The sequence below is a fragment of the Heteronotia binoei genome, chromosome 3 (assembly GCF_032191835.1).
Source record: "Heteronotia binoei isolate CCM8104 ecotype False Entrance Well chromosome 3, APGP_CSIRO_Hbin_v1, whole genome shotgun sequence".
NCBI lineage: Eukaryota > Metazoa > Chordata > Lepidosauria > Squamata > Gekkonidae > Heteronotia > Heteronotia binoei.
Window position 1 is genome coordinate 49,658,585 of NC_083225.1, and position 14,810 is coordinate 49,673,394.

Sequence of the window (14,810 nt, forward strand, 5' to 3'; positions counted from 1 at the left end):
TCCACCACAATGAATAGTCCCCCACCACAATGGGAGAGGGACTTGGCAACCCTAAACTGAGCCCTTCCCAAGTTCCACCCTTAAATTATCCAGATATTCCCAACTCAGAGCTGGCAACCCTGCTATGATGCCATAGCTGGCTCATCTAGTGACATGGGCTAATAGTCACAAGTAAGCAACCTAAAAGGTTAATATGCAATTAAAGGGCCAAACATTAAAAACAAAGTGTAAAAAAATCATAAATCAACACACATGTATTTATTGTTGAAAGCTAAAACCATTTAAGGGCCCATCATAAGCCTCTATCCTATGTAAAATCATAAAACCTCAATGGGAACCCACTCAACTTGACCTGATGTGTTTCAACCTAAATTGATCAGAAAGGTAAGTACACATATTGCCTCATAATACAGAGCAGAATAAAACAATAGAACAATGGTGGACCACAAGGAAATTTCTGTAATATAAAATTATAAATTTGTAAAAATATTTTTTCATGCTGTTTAAGGATAATATTTAGAATTAATTACTTACAGTGAAGTGACAAAGGTTTAGAGATATTCTTGAGGCCTCTTGTTCTATAGCCTTATGTCTTAATCAAGAGCATACCTATAGCATTCAGTGTTTTCTTGTATGCCTAAGAACAAAATATTAACCAAAATATAAAAGTTAAACCACACTAAAAATAATACCAAATAAAACCATAAATTTCAAATTTAATCAGTTGTCTCACCACGTGGTCCAGAATTGAACAAGTAAAATCAGAGCCTATGTGCCGAGAGTTGTGTGTAGTGCACTGAAGCTGGTGCTCAGTTTAAAAATGCTAGGAACCAGATGATGCAATCCTGGCCCAATCAAAGCACATGATGTAATTAGAACAAAGGTCATGAGGGAAGATAAATTGGAAATTACAGGCACATCACAGGTAAAATGGAAAACTTTAAAAAGTTACAAAAATAATTTCAAAATTTTCTCTCCATTATACACAAAACCAATCAATTTCCTCATTCAAACCATGAGGTGTTAATGTCCCTAGAGCGAGAATCCAAAATGTCTCTCTGGCCTTCAGACATTGCGCAAGCTGTAGTTTTGGAGCATGTATTTATTCCAAGACAAAGAACTGCAGGTGCTTATCAGAGTGATTTGATGAAGTCCAGCGTTTCACCAAGGGAGCATTCTTCCTTTGAAGACGGATGTTACTTCTGTGCTCACAAATCCTGGTTTTCACAGTCCTAGTTGTATAGCCAATGTACATTAAGTCACAGCAGATTATACAATAGATTTGGAATTACAATTAAGGAATGACTTAATGAAATACTTCTTCTGCTTGGTAGAGTCAAGAAAAGAATCAGTGCCATGCATTAAACGGCAAACAGAGCAGCCCCCACATGGAAAGCTACCTACTGGTCTGTCCCTGCCATCCACTCCCATCTGTCTTGTTTGAATGGATTTTAATCTGCTGTTAACTAAAACATCCTTCAAGTTCTTAGATCTCCTCTATGTGAAAAGGGGAGGAGGGCGGCATCTGGGTACCTTGGTGAGGAGATCATAATAATTTCCTTTACCTGTCTTGATCTGCCATCAAATGTTAAGGGGATAATTAGTCGCTCAGTTTGACTTTGTCTAGTTTTAAGGGCCAATAAGGATGATCTGCAGGTATTTTTTGCTTTGTGATAAGCTTGTTTAACTATTCTGGAGGAGTAACCTCTCTCCCTAAACTGTCTCATCAATAAAGAAGCCTGTTTAACACAATCAGAGTATTGGCTGCAATTCCTTCTCAGTCTCAGCATTTGAGAGTATGGTAGATTCTTCTTTAAATGTTGGGGGTGGAAACTGTCACTGACAAGTAAGGAATTAACATCAGTTGGTTTTCTGTAAGTGTCAGTCTCAATCACATTGCCCACTCTCTTCACTACCACACCCAGAAAATTAATGGTATTTTTATCACAATTAATTTTTTATCACAATTAATACTACATGTACATGATTGATGGATTGTTAAATTCAACCAGTAGTTGTTCTGAGCCTCTCCAGATTAAAAATATATCATCCAAAAATCTTTTATGAACATATGAAGCTGCCTTATACTGAATCAGACCCTTGGTCCATCAAAGTCAGTATTGTCTACTCAGACTGGCAGCGGCTCTCCAGGGTCTCAAGCTGAGGTTTTTCACACCTATTTGCCTGGACCCTTTTTTGGAGATGCCAGGGATTGAACCTGGGACCTTCTGCTTACCAAGCAGATGCTCTTCCACTGAGCCACCATCCCTCCCCATACATTATACATAATTATGTTGTTTACATAAATGTTATTATCATTCAGGATATACTTGTTTTAAAGAAAACTCAGGAAAATCCCATTTGTATTATGTTTGTTGTATCAGAATATTTCACCAAGTCAAAAGCCACTCTGTTTAATCAGAAAGAATCCAGCTTCATTCAACATGTTATTTAAAGCTCATTGAAATGGGGATGTCCTTTAGAATCATATCTGATTTTTTTTTAAAAAAAAACACCTAAAAAATCCCAAACTGTGCACAGGGGCTCTGGATTTTATTTGCTCAAGTATGGCAATTTCACAATACTCTGGCCACTAGGAGATTTCACCTTCTCCCTTCCAGGAAGAATATCACAGCGAAGGGAAGAGCAATCTGGCTCCAGCCATTTTCTAGAGAAGAAGTAGCTATGTGAGATGGCTTCCCAGCTGCCCATTCCAAATGCCACTTGTTTGGAAAACAAAGCGGAAAGGACCACTCTGACCTTTCCCCATCACTTCCCTGTCCTTGTTTTCCTGGTCTTTTTAGGCTCATTCAGACAGGTGGCCTGCCTCTATATTGATGTAAATGCATCTACAAATAAATACATAAGAAGACAAGAAATTTTTAGATATTATACTATTTCCTTTATAAATCATGTGACATTTCCTTTAGATTGAAATCACACATGCTTTACAAAGTTTGGGGAGGCTAAAATGTGATAGCAAGTCACTGTTTCCTGCATGGTTGTCAATAAATCTGAAAACCTAGAATATGTGTATTTTGAGCTGCCTTTCTGTTTTCCTCTTGGGCATACCAGCATTATAAAGGGCTGAAAAGCAACTTTTGGGCATGTGAGTATTCAGCCTTGTTCTGGATCTGCAATGGCTTTGGTATCCTTTGTTAATATACACAAAGTGGTTCTTCTGCTTAGCCACCATCTTTACCATTCTGTGCTGGTTTTCAAGGAAACAAAGAAGAGAAAAGAGGTAAGTTACATCAAAGTAAATTGCACTTGTGGAGCAAAGTGAACTGGTTTCATAGGATGAGCTGGCATAAAAGAAAACGAACACATGACCTATCCCGGTGCCTTTTCTAGTCCTGTGGTACACCTCTAGGTGGTGCAGGTGAGTTTCCACGGAAGGGAAGCCCCTTATGCATTCTCTAGTTTTCAGAAGTTTTCAAACTAGAAGGAAAGCAACTCAGGAAAAAGTTGCTAGGAAATCCTCTGAGACTGCAACGTAAGTGTAGGACTGGCAAAGTACAGGTACATGCTGACCCTCACTTGGAGTGAGGCTGGAGACATCCATGGTAACTCGTCCTCCCAATGGCTAGCAGCATCTGTGAATCTGATGATCCTTGGCACCTCTGAAGCACGCTGCTGTTGTGTTTGCAACTGGATATTGCTTACATTGTACTGACGTACTGATTACCTGGCTGGATATCGGCTTTAATATTTAATTCTGCACAAGGTAAGGTTTTGGGGTTTTTTTAAACATAAGACATTTGTTTTGGGAAAGTTATGGTAATGTTGTGGCACATTAGTGAGACAGCATTTATAATATATCTCATTTAATTTTTCATATATTTGTCTGAGAAAACACCGTATTGGAGATGATGTTGGTGTTAAAAGCAACATGTTCCACTTTTCTCTCTAACCCCCCCCCCCCCCCATGTTCATCCAAAACAAGCATGTGCAATTCTCAGATGAAGCATTTGGGGGGAAAGTAAAAGGCTTCCTCATGTTTCTTTGCAACAACCATGCCATTAAGCATGGAAGGGTTATCAAACAAACTAGGGGTATTTTTCTGGAATAGACATTTGCAACAATGTGTAAACGAATTTAGATGTTTTTGGCATCTTTGGAGGATGAACTGTTTGCGTGGTGAAATTGTAGTTTTGCTATTTGGGCTACACAGAATGCAGCTACCAAAGTCTACCACTTACACTACCTTGTCTGCTGCCTAGAACAAAGAATATTATTTCAAGGCAGTTCATCACCCGCTGGGATGAGGTTGATTGAATGTGGGGAATTACGTACCTGTAAATACAAGTTTTAGAGCATGCATGGTTTTGTTTCCAGCAGAAAGCTTCCTCAATCTTGCTAGGCAAAAGCCACAGGGAATCTGAGTACTATAGAGACAACAATCACATTCTACTAGACTTTTGAATGTTGTGTTTAGCCTAGTTAGTGGACAGTGGGAAGGTATGAGGGGGATATTCTTGAGTGCAAGTAAGTGGAATGCTATTTTTACAATTATGTAGGCAGGGACATTTGCAGTGCATTCCTATGTAGAGTTACGATAGTCTAACCCACTGATTTTAGACTGGAGTAACCACAATGAAGAGCCCCATGGCGAAGTGTTAAAGCTGCAGTACTGCAGTCCTAAGCTCTGCTCACGATCCTCGGTGGAAGCTGGGTTTTCAGGTAGCCGGCTCAAGATTGACTCAGCCTTCCATCCTTCCGAGGTCGGTAAAATGAGTACCCAGCTTGCTGGAGGGAAAGTGTAAATGACTGGGGAAGGCAATTGCAAACCACCCCGTAAAAAGTCTGCCGTGAAAACATTGTGAAAGCAACGTTACCCCAGAGTCGAAAACGACTGGTGCTTGCACAGGGGACCTTTCCTTTCCAACTTCACATAGACTGTAAATGAAATGAAACTAAAATGATTACCTGTGCAACTATGAAGGATCATAGATCAAATCCTTAACTGGAAGAGGGGTGAAATACATACATTGTTCTGCGCTTCTTGGAGGAAGGTCTTAAAGGGTAGATTAGGCAGATGGAAGTAGGTTAAGTTGGTAATAATCAGGTTTGGTTTGAACTGTGCAAGAATAGTGCAAACCAGCAACCACAAGATGCTGCGGATGAATCTGTGAGAGGATGAAGAAAGAACAAGCTGTTTGTGTTTAAACTTATAACGACATCCTGATTATGAGAATCAAACTGTGATGGAATATGTGAGATACCTGAGTAGAGTGGAGCTCAGGTCCTGGAATCAGTTCCTGGATACATCCCCTGACAATATAATTGACATTTCTTTCCTCCATTTGTACCCTATTATACAACTGGTTTTCAGTATGTGGAGTGACAGGGCAATTCTACATGCTGCAGAGTTGGCTGGAAATGCTCAAAGGAACATAGTCTCACATGATCTGTAAAGTAATGGTCAGGCATGAAGTGCTAGAGTAGGATCTGCAAGCCCTGGGTTAAAATTCCCCAGTTCATTGGGTGACTTTTGGCCAGTTACTCTCTCTCAGTTTCACTTAGCTCATACAGTTGCGAGAAGAATAAAATGGAAAAGGGGTGTGTGATATTGTAAGCCATGTCAGGTCCCCATTGGGAAGAAAAATAGGGTATGAACAATGCTTCCCCCCACTCTTCCAACCCAGTCTTACTTCTACTGAAGTCAACAACACAACCAAGATTGCATGCAGAAACGAAGGCATAATCACAGGAAGGTGATAAGCTCCAAGTTCCAACCACCTTTATTTACTAAGGACAGTCTCTGTTTTCTGGTCCCTGTCCCAGATAACTGTGTGTGTGTGTCTCAAGCTGCAGCGGCCCTGTGGCACAGAGTGGTAAAGCAGTGCTGTGGTCTGAACTCTCTGCTCACGACCTAATTTCAATTCTGGCGGAAGCTAGATTCATGTAGCTGGCCCAAGGTTGACTCAGTCTTCCATCGTTCTGAAGTCGGTAAAATGAGTACCCAGCTTGCTGTGGGGGGGGGGGGAGTGTAAAAGACTGGGGAAGGCAATGGCAAACCACCCCGTAAAAAGTCTGCTGTGAAAACATTGTGAAAGCAACATCACCCCAGAGTCGGAAATGACTGATGCTTGCACAGGGGACCTTTCCTTTTCCTACAAGCTGCAAGATGTTTCCAAGGCAGGCGAGAAGAAGCAAAGATGGTTTGCTATTGTATTCGTCTGTAGAGTCTTCCGTGGTGGTCTCCCATTTGAGTACCGACCCTTCTTAGCTTATGAGATCTGATGAGATCAGGCTATCTACTCTGCCTCCTTCCCTCCCAGATAAATAACTGTTCCCATTTTTGTCTTTAAGGGATGCTTCATTAAAAGTTTGTGAGAGTTATTTACATTGTTAAGGTTCAGCTTTCTTTTTCAGGGTCTCTGAAAGTTAGTTATCTTTAATGCATATATATGTAATAAATTCAGACACGTAACCTTTAAGGTGTTGCATGCTAGTGAGGTTAATTTTCAATTGATGATAAAATATTATAGGGCAATTATGTTTTTCTAAGGCAGCTTAAACCCAAAGACTGAACATTTTCTCAGTTTTTAAAACACTATAAGACAAGCTATGACCTGTGTTCAGTAAGCAAAGTTCTAGTAGCCTAAGGAGCCTTTCTCCAAGACCCACTAAAGTTGAAAAAGAACAGCTTAGGCTGAAAGAATATCCTCCACTCAAAAGTAGGATGCTGCCTTATAACCGAATACATTAATACAACAGAATACAGCCCCCAGTAATGGAGGGGGGGGGAGAATTCAATTGGTAATCATGAGGATGTTACAAACAAATTCCTATATTTGGCTGTGAAACGTTGGAGTGCATAGCCTGCAAACGAAGCAGCTGCAGAAGCAATCAAACCAGCCACACATTATAGGCATCAATCAATTCTTAGAGTAATTAGCAAGTGTAACACAAAAGAAAGCTTTGTCTTGACCCCTGATACAGTGGTCAGACCTTGACAAAAAGCAGCATTCACTTTCCGCAATGAAGTCAACTGAGACAAAACGTTAAAAGGGCTCAGTTCCCTCACCAGCCATTATCCTAATTTTGGTTGTGCTAGGATCTTAACCCACAAGGAAGCTAATGTGAGAGGAACAAGCCCTTCCTGTTCAGCCCACATAAAAATAATATATTGTTTTTCCTTAAATTATAATGATTCCTTAATACTGATGTGGCATACAGTTTCGGTTTATTGCAGCTACTAATGCTATTAGCACCCTACTACTTTATTTATAAAAGCAACCACAGTATGCTATGTGCTGTACAAATAGGTTCCTCTTGTTAGGGATTTCTGTTTGAAATTCTATTTCTTTATCTCAAATAGTGCAATGGATCACTGGATCAAATAATCATTGAGAGGCATTTAACATGAAAAAGCAAAAACATATTTATTTCTACAGGGAAATAGGGTTGCCAATCCCCAGGTGGGGGCAGGGGATCCCCCGGTTTGGAGGCCCTCCCCCCGCTTCAGGGTCGTCAGAAAGCGGGGGGAGGGGAGGGAAATGTCTCTATTATTCCCTATGGAGATTTATTCCCATAGAAAATCATGGCGAATTGATCCACGGGTATCTGGGGCTCTGGGGGGGCCTGTTTTTTGGGGTAGAGGCACCAAATTTTCAGCATAGCATCTAGTGCCTGTCCCCAAAATACCCCCCAAGTTTCAAAAAGATTGGACCAGGGGGTCCAATTCTATGAGCCCCCCAAAAAGATGCCCCTATTCTTCATTATTTCCTATGGAAGGAAGGCATTGAAAAGGTGTGCTGTCCCTTGAAATGTGATGGCCAGAACTCCCTTTGGAGTTCAATTATGCTTGTCATAGCCTTGATCTTGGCTCCACCCCTAATATCTCCTGGCTCCACCCCCGAAGTCTCCTGGCTCCACCCCCAAAGCCCCCAGATATTTCTTGAATTGGACTTGGCAACCCTACAGGGAAAGGGTACTGGGAGGCAGGCCTGTAGCCACAGGGGGGCCTGTGGGGGCACTGCCCCCTGACTTCCAGCCAATGCCCCCTGACTCCTGGGAGCCCTTCAGGGCACAGTCTACATTTTTTTTTCCTTTTTGCCATGGCTGAGATGGCAAAGTATCATCAGTGGCAAGTGGAATCAGGAGAGCTGAGCAGGGCACACTGCCCTGCAGCAGCAAAAGCAGCAGGCAGAGAGCAGGGAGGCGGAGGAAGCCACGTGGCATGGGGCTACTGGCTGCAAAGTGGGGGTGAGGGAGGTGGAAGGAACCCCCCCCCCCCTGCTTGCACATGAGATGCAGTTCTTGACTCCAAAGTTTTAAGCTGGCTCCTCGGCTTGGCCACTTTCAGAGCCTCCAGCTTTTGCTCCTATCCCAGAAAGCTTCAGAGAAGCAGCAAACCCTGCAGTGGATGGGAAAGGGTGCCCCCTGACTTTTTAAAAAGCCCAGCTTTTAAAATCCTGGCTACGGCCCTGCTGGGAGGTGAAAATAACAAACACTATAGATCTACATGCTTACACTAGATCATGTGCTTAATGGAGGCTACTTCCTCCTTCTTGACCTCTCTGCTTGAACAAAGGAAGTCACCTGATTAACTGACCAAACAGACAAAACAGGTTTTCCCGCTTCTAGATCTTGATTGACAGTAGTCAGTGTCTTCTTCCTGCTAGAATGTGTCCAGTTATGTGATGACACCACTTCCAGTTACACCAGAAGTAACATCTTTGGCCCACTGGTGAGGTCACTTCCTTGCCAAAAAGGGCATGCAGACAATAGGGAATCAGGCACAGTGTTAACGCTATAATGACTGGAACTTTAGAACATTGCAAAAGACACACAGAACAGATATATATTCCCAGCACCTCTATGATTTTCCATTCCATTTTTATTTCTCTCCTTGGTTTTGTAAAAGGGGAATTCCGACTCTATAGTCAATCCATGTATTTAAGTCTTATTCTTACTGCTGCTTTACTACTTTTATTTTTAGTGTTGCAATATAGCACGCGTGGCCAAACTTGTTTAACATAGAATATTTGAGAGCCGTAAGACATGAATGTCAGATGTTTGAAAGAGGAAGAAAGGAAGGAAAATAGATGGGGAAGAGGGAGGGAGAGGTGGAAAGAAAGCAACTTTAATTTAAAAACGCATTCTCCAAGCCACTGGCTGGCTTGGCTTGGAGAAGTGATTTCAAGAGACAACTGCCTCCTCCAAGTTGGTTGATGGGGTGGTGGGGGCTTTGAGAACCACATCATATGTGTGAAAGAGCCACAATTTGGCCACCCCTGCAACATAGCATCTGAAACAAATTGACAAATTAGGAAGCATATGTCTGATCTACAAGAATTGTGAACATTTACAAGGCTTACTGTTTAATATTTACTATATAACAGGACCGATATAGGGATGCTGCCCTCCTATTAGTCATTCTCACAGCCACTTGTTTGGGTTGGGGGGAAAATTGGGGGCAAAGGGACTAACCAGTGCTAACCATAAAGTTTTGGTCAAATGCTAGAATGTGTCCAGTTATGTGATGACACCACTTCCAGTTACATAAGAAGTAACATCTTTGGCCCACTGGTGAGGTCACTTCCTTGCCAAAAAAGGGCTGCTGACTGGTGAGTCTCTCAGTGGCTGCCAAACTTGTGCTGGCAACCCTAACTAGGTATAACAGGATTCCACACTGTTTTTACTCCTATTGTAATGATGAGCTAAATTGTAAGCACATAAATGCTACAGAGACAATGACATTTTAAACGGCCAACTGTGTGAGCTCATGAAAATGGAGAAGTTAATTGGCTCAAATGGCAAAAGGAAGTCAGCTAAATGACTAAGATCAGGAGTATTTATTTTAATCTTCCTTGGCTGAGAAATTCTGAAATACTTCATTTAAGAACACCACCAAGGAGAAAATAATTATTAAATGTTAGGGTTTATAATTATTCCCCCAAGACACATTTTTCCCCAGCTCTGAATACACAGGCAAAAACACTAAGCAAAAGAGATAAAACTACCTCTGGCGGCAGTCTTTTTGGCTTCAAATTAGATTCTCTGTGCCAAAGTCTGACCTTCTTTAAATTGATGCAGCTCTGAAGAAACACCCACTTGCTCTTCCTGTGAAATCAATGAGCCTAACAGCACAATCCTTCGGCTATTTGTACCTACTCACAAGAGGGCCTCAAACCATGTTGGTTCAATAGCCTCTACCAGAAATGCAACAACAGCTGTTGCCCTCTATCCATCAAATCAAGAAAGTATATACCGTAAGTATGTATAATTGTAAAATGACTAAACTGAGGCTGTCATCCTTTGGTCACATTATAAGATCACAAGAGTCACTGGAAAAGACAGTAATGCTAGGAAAAGTCGAAAGCAGCAGGAAAACCCAACATGAGATGGATTGACTCTATAAAGGAAGCCATGGCCCTCAGTTTGCAAGACCTGAGCAAAGCTGTTAACAGTAGGATGTTCTGGAGGTCATTAATTCATAGGGGCACCATAACTCAGAAGTGACTTGATGGCACTGAACACACACATAATTGTATGCAGATCTTTTTTTCTGCCGGAGCCCACAGAAGCAGAGCTCCACCTGGGCTGGTCAGGGCTCTGGCTTGCCCAACCCGCCATGTGGCAGCGATGTGCTCCCAGGCCAGGTGGTATGGCCTCATATGCCAATCAGTTCCTGCTGGGTTTTTTCTTTTTTAAAAAGCACTGATTGTAAAGCGCTGCCACAGGGGGTAATGGCAGCAACAGTGAAAGAATAGAGCTAGAGATTCTTATTTAATTTTCTGATACAAAGGATTTCTATTGTCACATAAATACTCTTACTTAATATTTATAAGGTGGTGTACAAATGACTAAAACCAGAATCAATCACAATAAAATAATCAACTGTTACCACCTACAGTGGATCACAGCACATTACCAACAGCAACCAATAAAGTAACTTAAACCAATCACTCACTGCGGTTTTCTCTTGGCATATAGAGCTACAGAGGCTAGGCATCAGACAAGCAGCTATGTGGAAAGAGTTCAATACACGAGTTACCACTGTAGAAAAGACCTCTTGCTGGTAGCCACCTAGCTCATCTCTGGGAAAGGGGGAACACTGTGATGCACCACTGCAGATGACCTTAACTAGCAGGCTGGCTCTCATAAAAGTAAGAGGTCCTAAAACATGTAGGGGCTTAAAGATGATAAGCAGCAATTCAACCTCTGTTGGAAGTGAGTAGGTAACCAGTGAGACTTTCAATGCTAGTGAGGTATGTTCTTCATGGCTTGTGATAGCCAGTAATGTCACTGTAGCTTTTTGTACTAATTCAAGTTTACACACATTGTTCAAAAGTAACTCCAAGAAGAGAAAATTGCAATAGTCCAATCTGGATGTAATCAGAGCATGCATAAATGTAGTCAGGCCATGCATCTCAAGACAATCTGGTATACCCACCAAAGTTAAGATAAGGCACTACATGCTACAGAAAAGACCTATATCTTCGTGAATCTGAAATCATAGTATATTTAAACATAGTTGATAAGTGAGTTTTCTAAGATATCAAAATTTTTCCCCATGAATGGGCGAATGCAGCCAAATTGAAGATGGATACCCAACATCTCATTCATTGCTTGAGCCAGGTCACCTGCTGGCCTTGACATCATAATGAACTATTTATTGGCTGTAAATAAGAATTATCAAGTAGAATAAGACATTGCAAGAGTGTAAATGGAGAATGAGACCATCACAAAAGCTAGTTTTACCTTACTCTTCAAAACATATCCTCTGCTCACAGAAAGGCATGAACAGTCATAGAGAACCAGATGCAACCACAGGCAGAAATGCCTTGGGACACAAGAAATGCACATTTTCATACACAGCAGCAAGCACTGCATTCACCACATGCAGAGAACAAAAAACAGAAGCCCAGAGCAAGGATCTTTTGTCAGCAACAGAAAGATGAGCAAGAGGTTTGGAGTTCTCTTGTATCTTCTATGAACTGAGAATCCACACCGATTTCCTTTATTGGTGGCAATTATTTGTCCTGGTTCCATTCAGCGTATCCAGCTAAGGTTCTTAGTCATGAACTTTTGTTGTTGTGGTAGCATGGGATAGATAACACCTGAGTGTATTTTTAACACTCATACTCTGTTTAATTTTATTCCTACATGCATAGTCTCCACTGGTTTGATTTATTTATTTAACGGATTAATATTCCGCCCTTTCCCATACGAATACCCAACATTTCATTATTGCTTAATTTGCACTTGCGAATGAACTTCATCCCAAAGAACATTAATTTCATCGTATTTCAATGATGCTATTTAATGGAGAGGCTTCACTCATATGATGGGCAGACATTAAGCAATAAGAGAACAAGGGATAAGCTATAGGTGTTCTACAAACATTTTCATGTAACTTTAGGTTCAGGTGCGCATACTTGCTTTCTGAGTGTGCTATTGTTGATTTCTCTAAATGCCCAGGGCATTTACCTCAATTCTCCTGCTAGAGATCTGGACCAGATGGAATGGGCCAGATGGAAGGCAGTTTAATATTTTAATTGCAGTTTTTTTATTTTCAGTTCTTGAAGTACTTATCTCAAAGTGGTGCCATTGATACCAGTGGCATAGTTCCAGAGCAAATTTCTAGCTTTAAATACCACCTTTTCCTGTTTCTGACAATCATTTAAGTAAGTAAATGTTCTATGGAAAACAGCTGGCTCCGTATCACCTTCATCCATCATCTACACAAAAGTGTTCCCGTAAGCCTGTACAACTTGAGATCACCAACACTGAATGCAATCTACCAGCCATGTACAGCAGGTCACCAGAGTAATGATAAATATCCTGTTTTTGTGGTCAGTTGGGAGTACAAAAAACTCTAGGGTTATCAAACTAGAGTTTCACATCCTATCCATGCTGGGCATCAGTCCAGTGAAAGGAGCTAAAATGAATCTGCTTCTCATGAAAATGTCCTCAATGTTCTCCTTTGCAAATTTTGTTGTCGAATATTCTTTATATGTTCCCTAGATTCTCAAAATAAGTCCAGATTATTGGATGTCTGTATTTGATAAACCAATGATATTTCATTTTAGGATTTACTGTTTGATCATTTAAGAAGAAGAATGCAGATTTATACCCCACCCTTCTCTCTGAATCAGAGTCTCAGAGCGGTTTACAATCTCCTATATCTTCTCCCCACACAACAGACACCCTGTGAGGTGGGTGGGGCTGAGAGGGCTCTCACAGCAGCTGCCCTTTCAAGGACAACTCCTGTGAGAGCTATGGATGATTCAAGGCCATTCCAGCAGCTGCAAGCAGAGAAGTAGGGAATCAAACCGGTTCTCCCAGATAAGAGTCCAAGCACTTAATCACTACACCAAACTGGTTCTCATGTGGTAGTATTTGACATGCTGTGGTATTTTCTGTTTGACTGTAATGATTTCTGTCTTGAGGAAATACTTTGTGTGTCAATGACTGCATGCTCTCATGTTTAACATTAATCAGCACCCACTGTAGATTCAAAGTCTATCCTAAGCACAACAAAACAACCTCCTGTGGCTGCACATTGCTGAGGGTATGATGGGCAAGAATAGCCCAGCTGTTCTATACAGAAACTATATAGGAACTTCCATTAAGTATCTAAAGAGTTCAGGGTTCTTCAGAAAGCCACTGGTACTCAATGCTATTTGATTACTGATATGCATGTATTTAATAGTTTCATTGCTAACATGTAGAGGGCTTATTTATTGGATAGTGTTTGATAAACAATATAGAATTTTATTTTTAGTATCCGACAGCATTTGACAGCCAACATGCAAGCTGACAGGTTTCGATGTTTTATATCTTAAACTTACCAGTATCAAAACAATAAAAGATGGCAACAAGTCTAAAGCATGAACATTTTCATGTTCAGCTAAAAGTTCACACTCAAAACCCGCAGCTTGTTTTGTAAAGTATAATTATAAGTAATGATTCAACACATTGATTAGGAAGAAAATTGCCTAACTTTGCATGTTTGCATTTGTTTCAGTTCTACTGTGAATATTGTATTAATGCCGTGGGCTGTACGCATCCTAGTATTCCTGGACAATACCTGATAGGAAGGTTGTCAGCAGGGCAATGGAGGGTCCACAGTGTTGTGCATAGCGCTGCATCATTTTGAATAAAAACCCATCCAGGGCAGCTCTAGGAATCACCAGAAATTCTATGTTAAAACCATCGCAACCCTGCAGGGTTTTCAGGGTAAAAGATGAACAGAGGTGGTTTGCCATTGCCTGCCTCGGTAAAGCAATGCTGGACTTGGTGGTCTCCCGTTCAAGTGCTAACTAGGGCCAAACCTGCTTAACTTCTGAGATCTGACTCTATAGTAAAACCATAGTTTCCAAGCAACAGAAATTCCAATTTTTTTTCTTCTTGTTAGAATTAAGAATGCAGTATCATAATAACCACCACGTTTGGAGTACACTGTGAAAAAAGAAAAACATATAAAGAAGCCAAGATTCAAGTCTGCATACTGTTGAGTCTATTAGAAGAGACAGCACTTCTTTTTTTCCCAAAAAAGACACCAGCCCCATTTTGGCATAAATTCTAGGATGTCTAATCTTTTATATATTTTCAGTGTCCTGACTACTCTCAGGGGCTCAATTTTTTGCATAGTTGCTGGTTTTGATTTATGATGCTTTCTTGGAATAATCTTGTTTATATGCATAATTTCAGTTTCCCTGCCTTTGTAGATGATATTCTAATGATATACAGCTTAATCTGTTCTCCAGACTGTCTTGAAGTTATTAGGTTTCTTAACAACCACAAGTATTTTAGATGCCTTCCTGTTATCCACTGATGCCCACTTGTACAAC

At 40.9% G+C, this 14,810-nt stretch overlaps 1 protein-coding gene across 1 annotated transcript in view; it reads left to right on the top strand.

Moving 5' to 3' along the window:
- Positions 1-3,451: 3,451 nt before the first annotated feature.
- EDAR (ectodysplasin A receptor) overlaps positions 3,452-14,810 on the top strand; it is a 116,674-nt gene continuing 105,315 nt past the window's right edge. The window contains exon 1 of the mRNA XM_060233762.1: positions 3,452-3,727. The gene's annotated coding sequence lies outside the window, so the exon portion shown is untranslated. The remainder of the gene's footprint in view (positions 3,728-14,810) is intronic.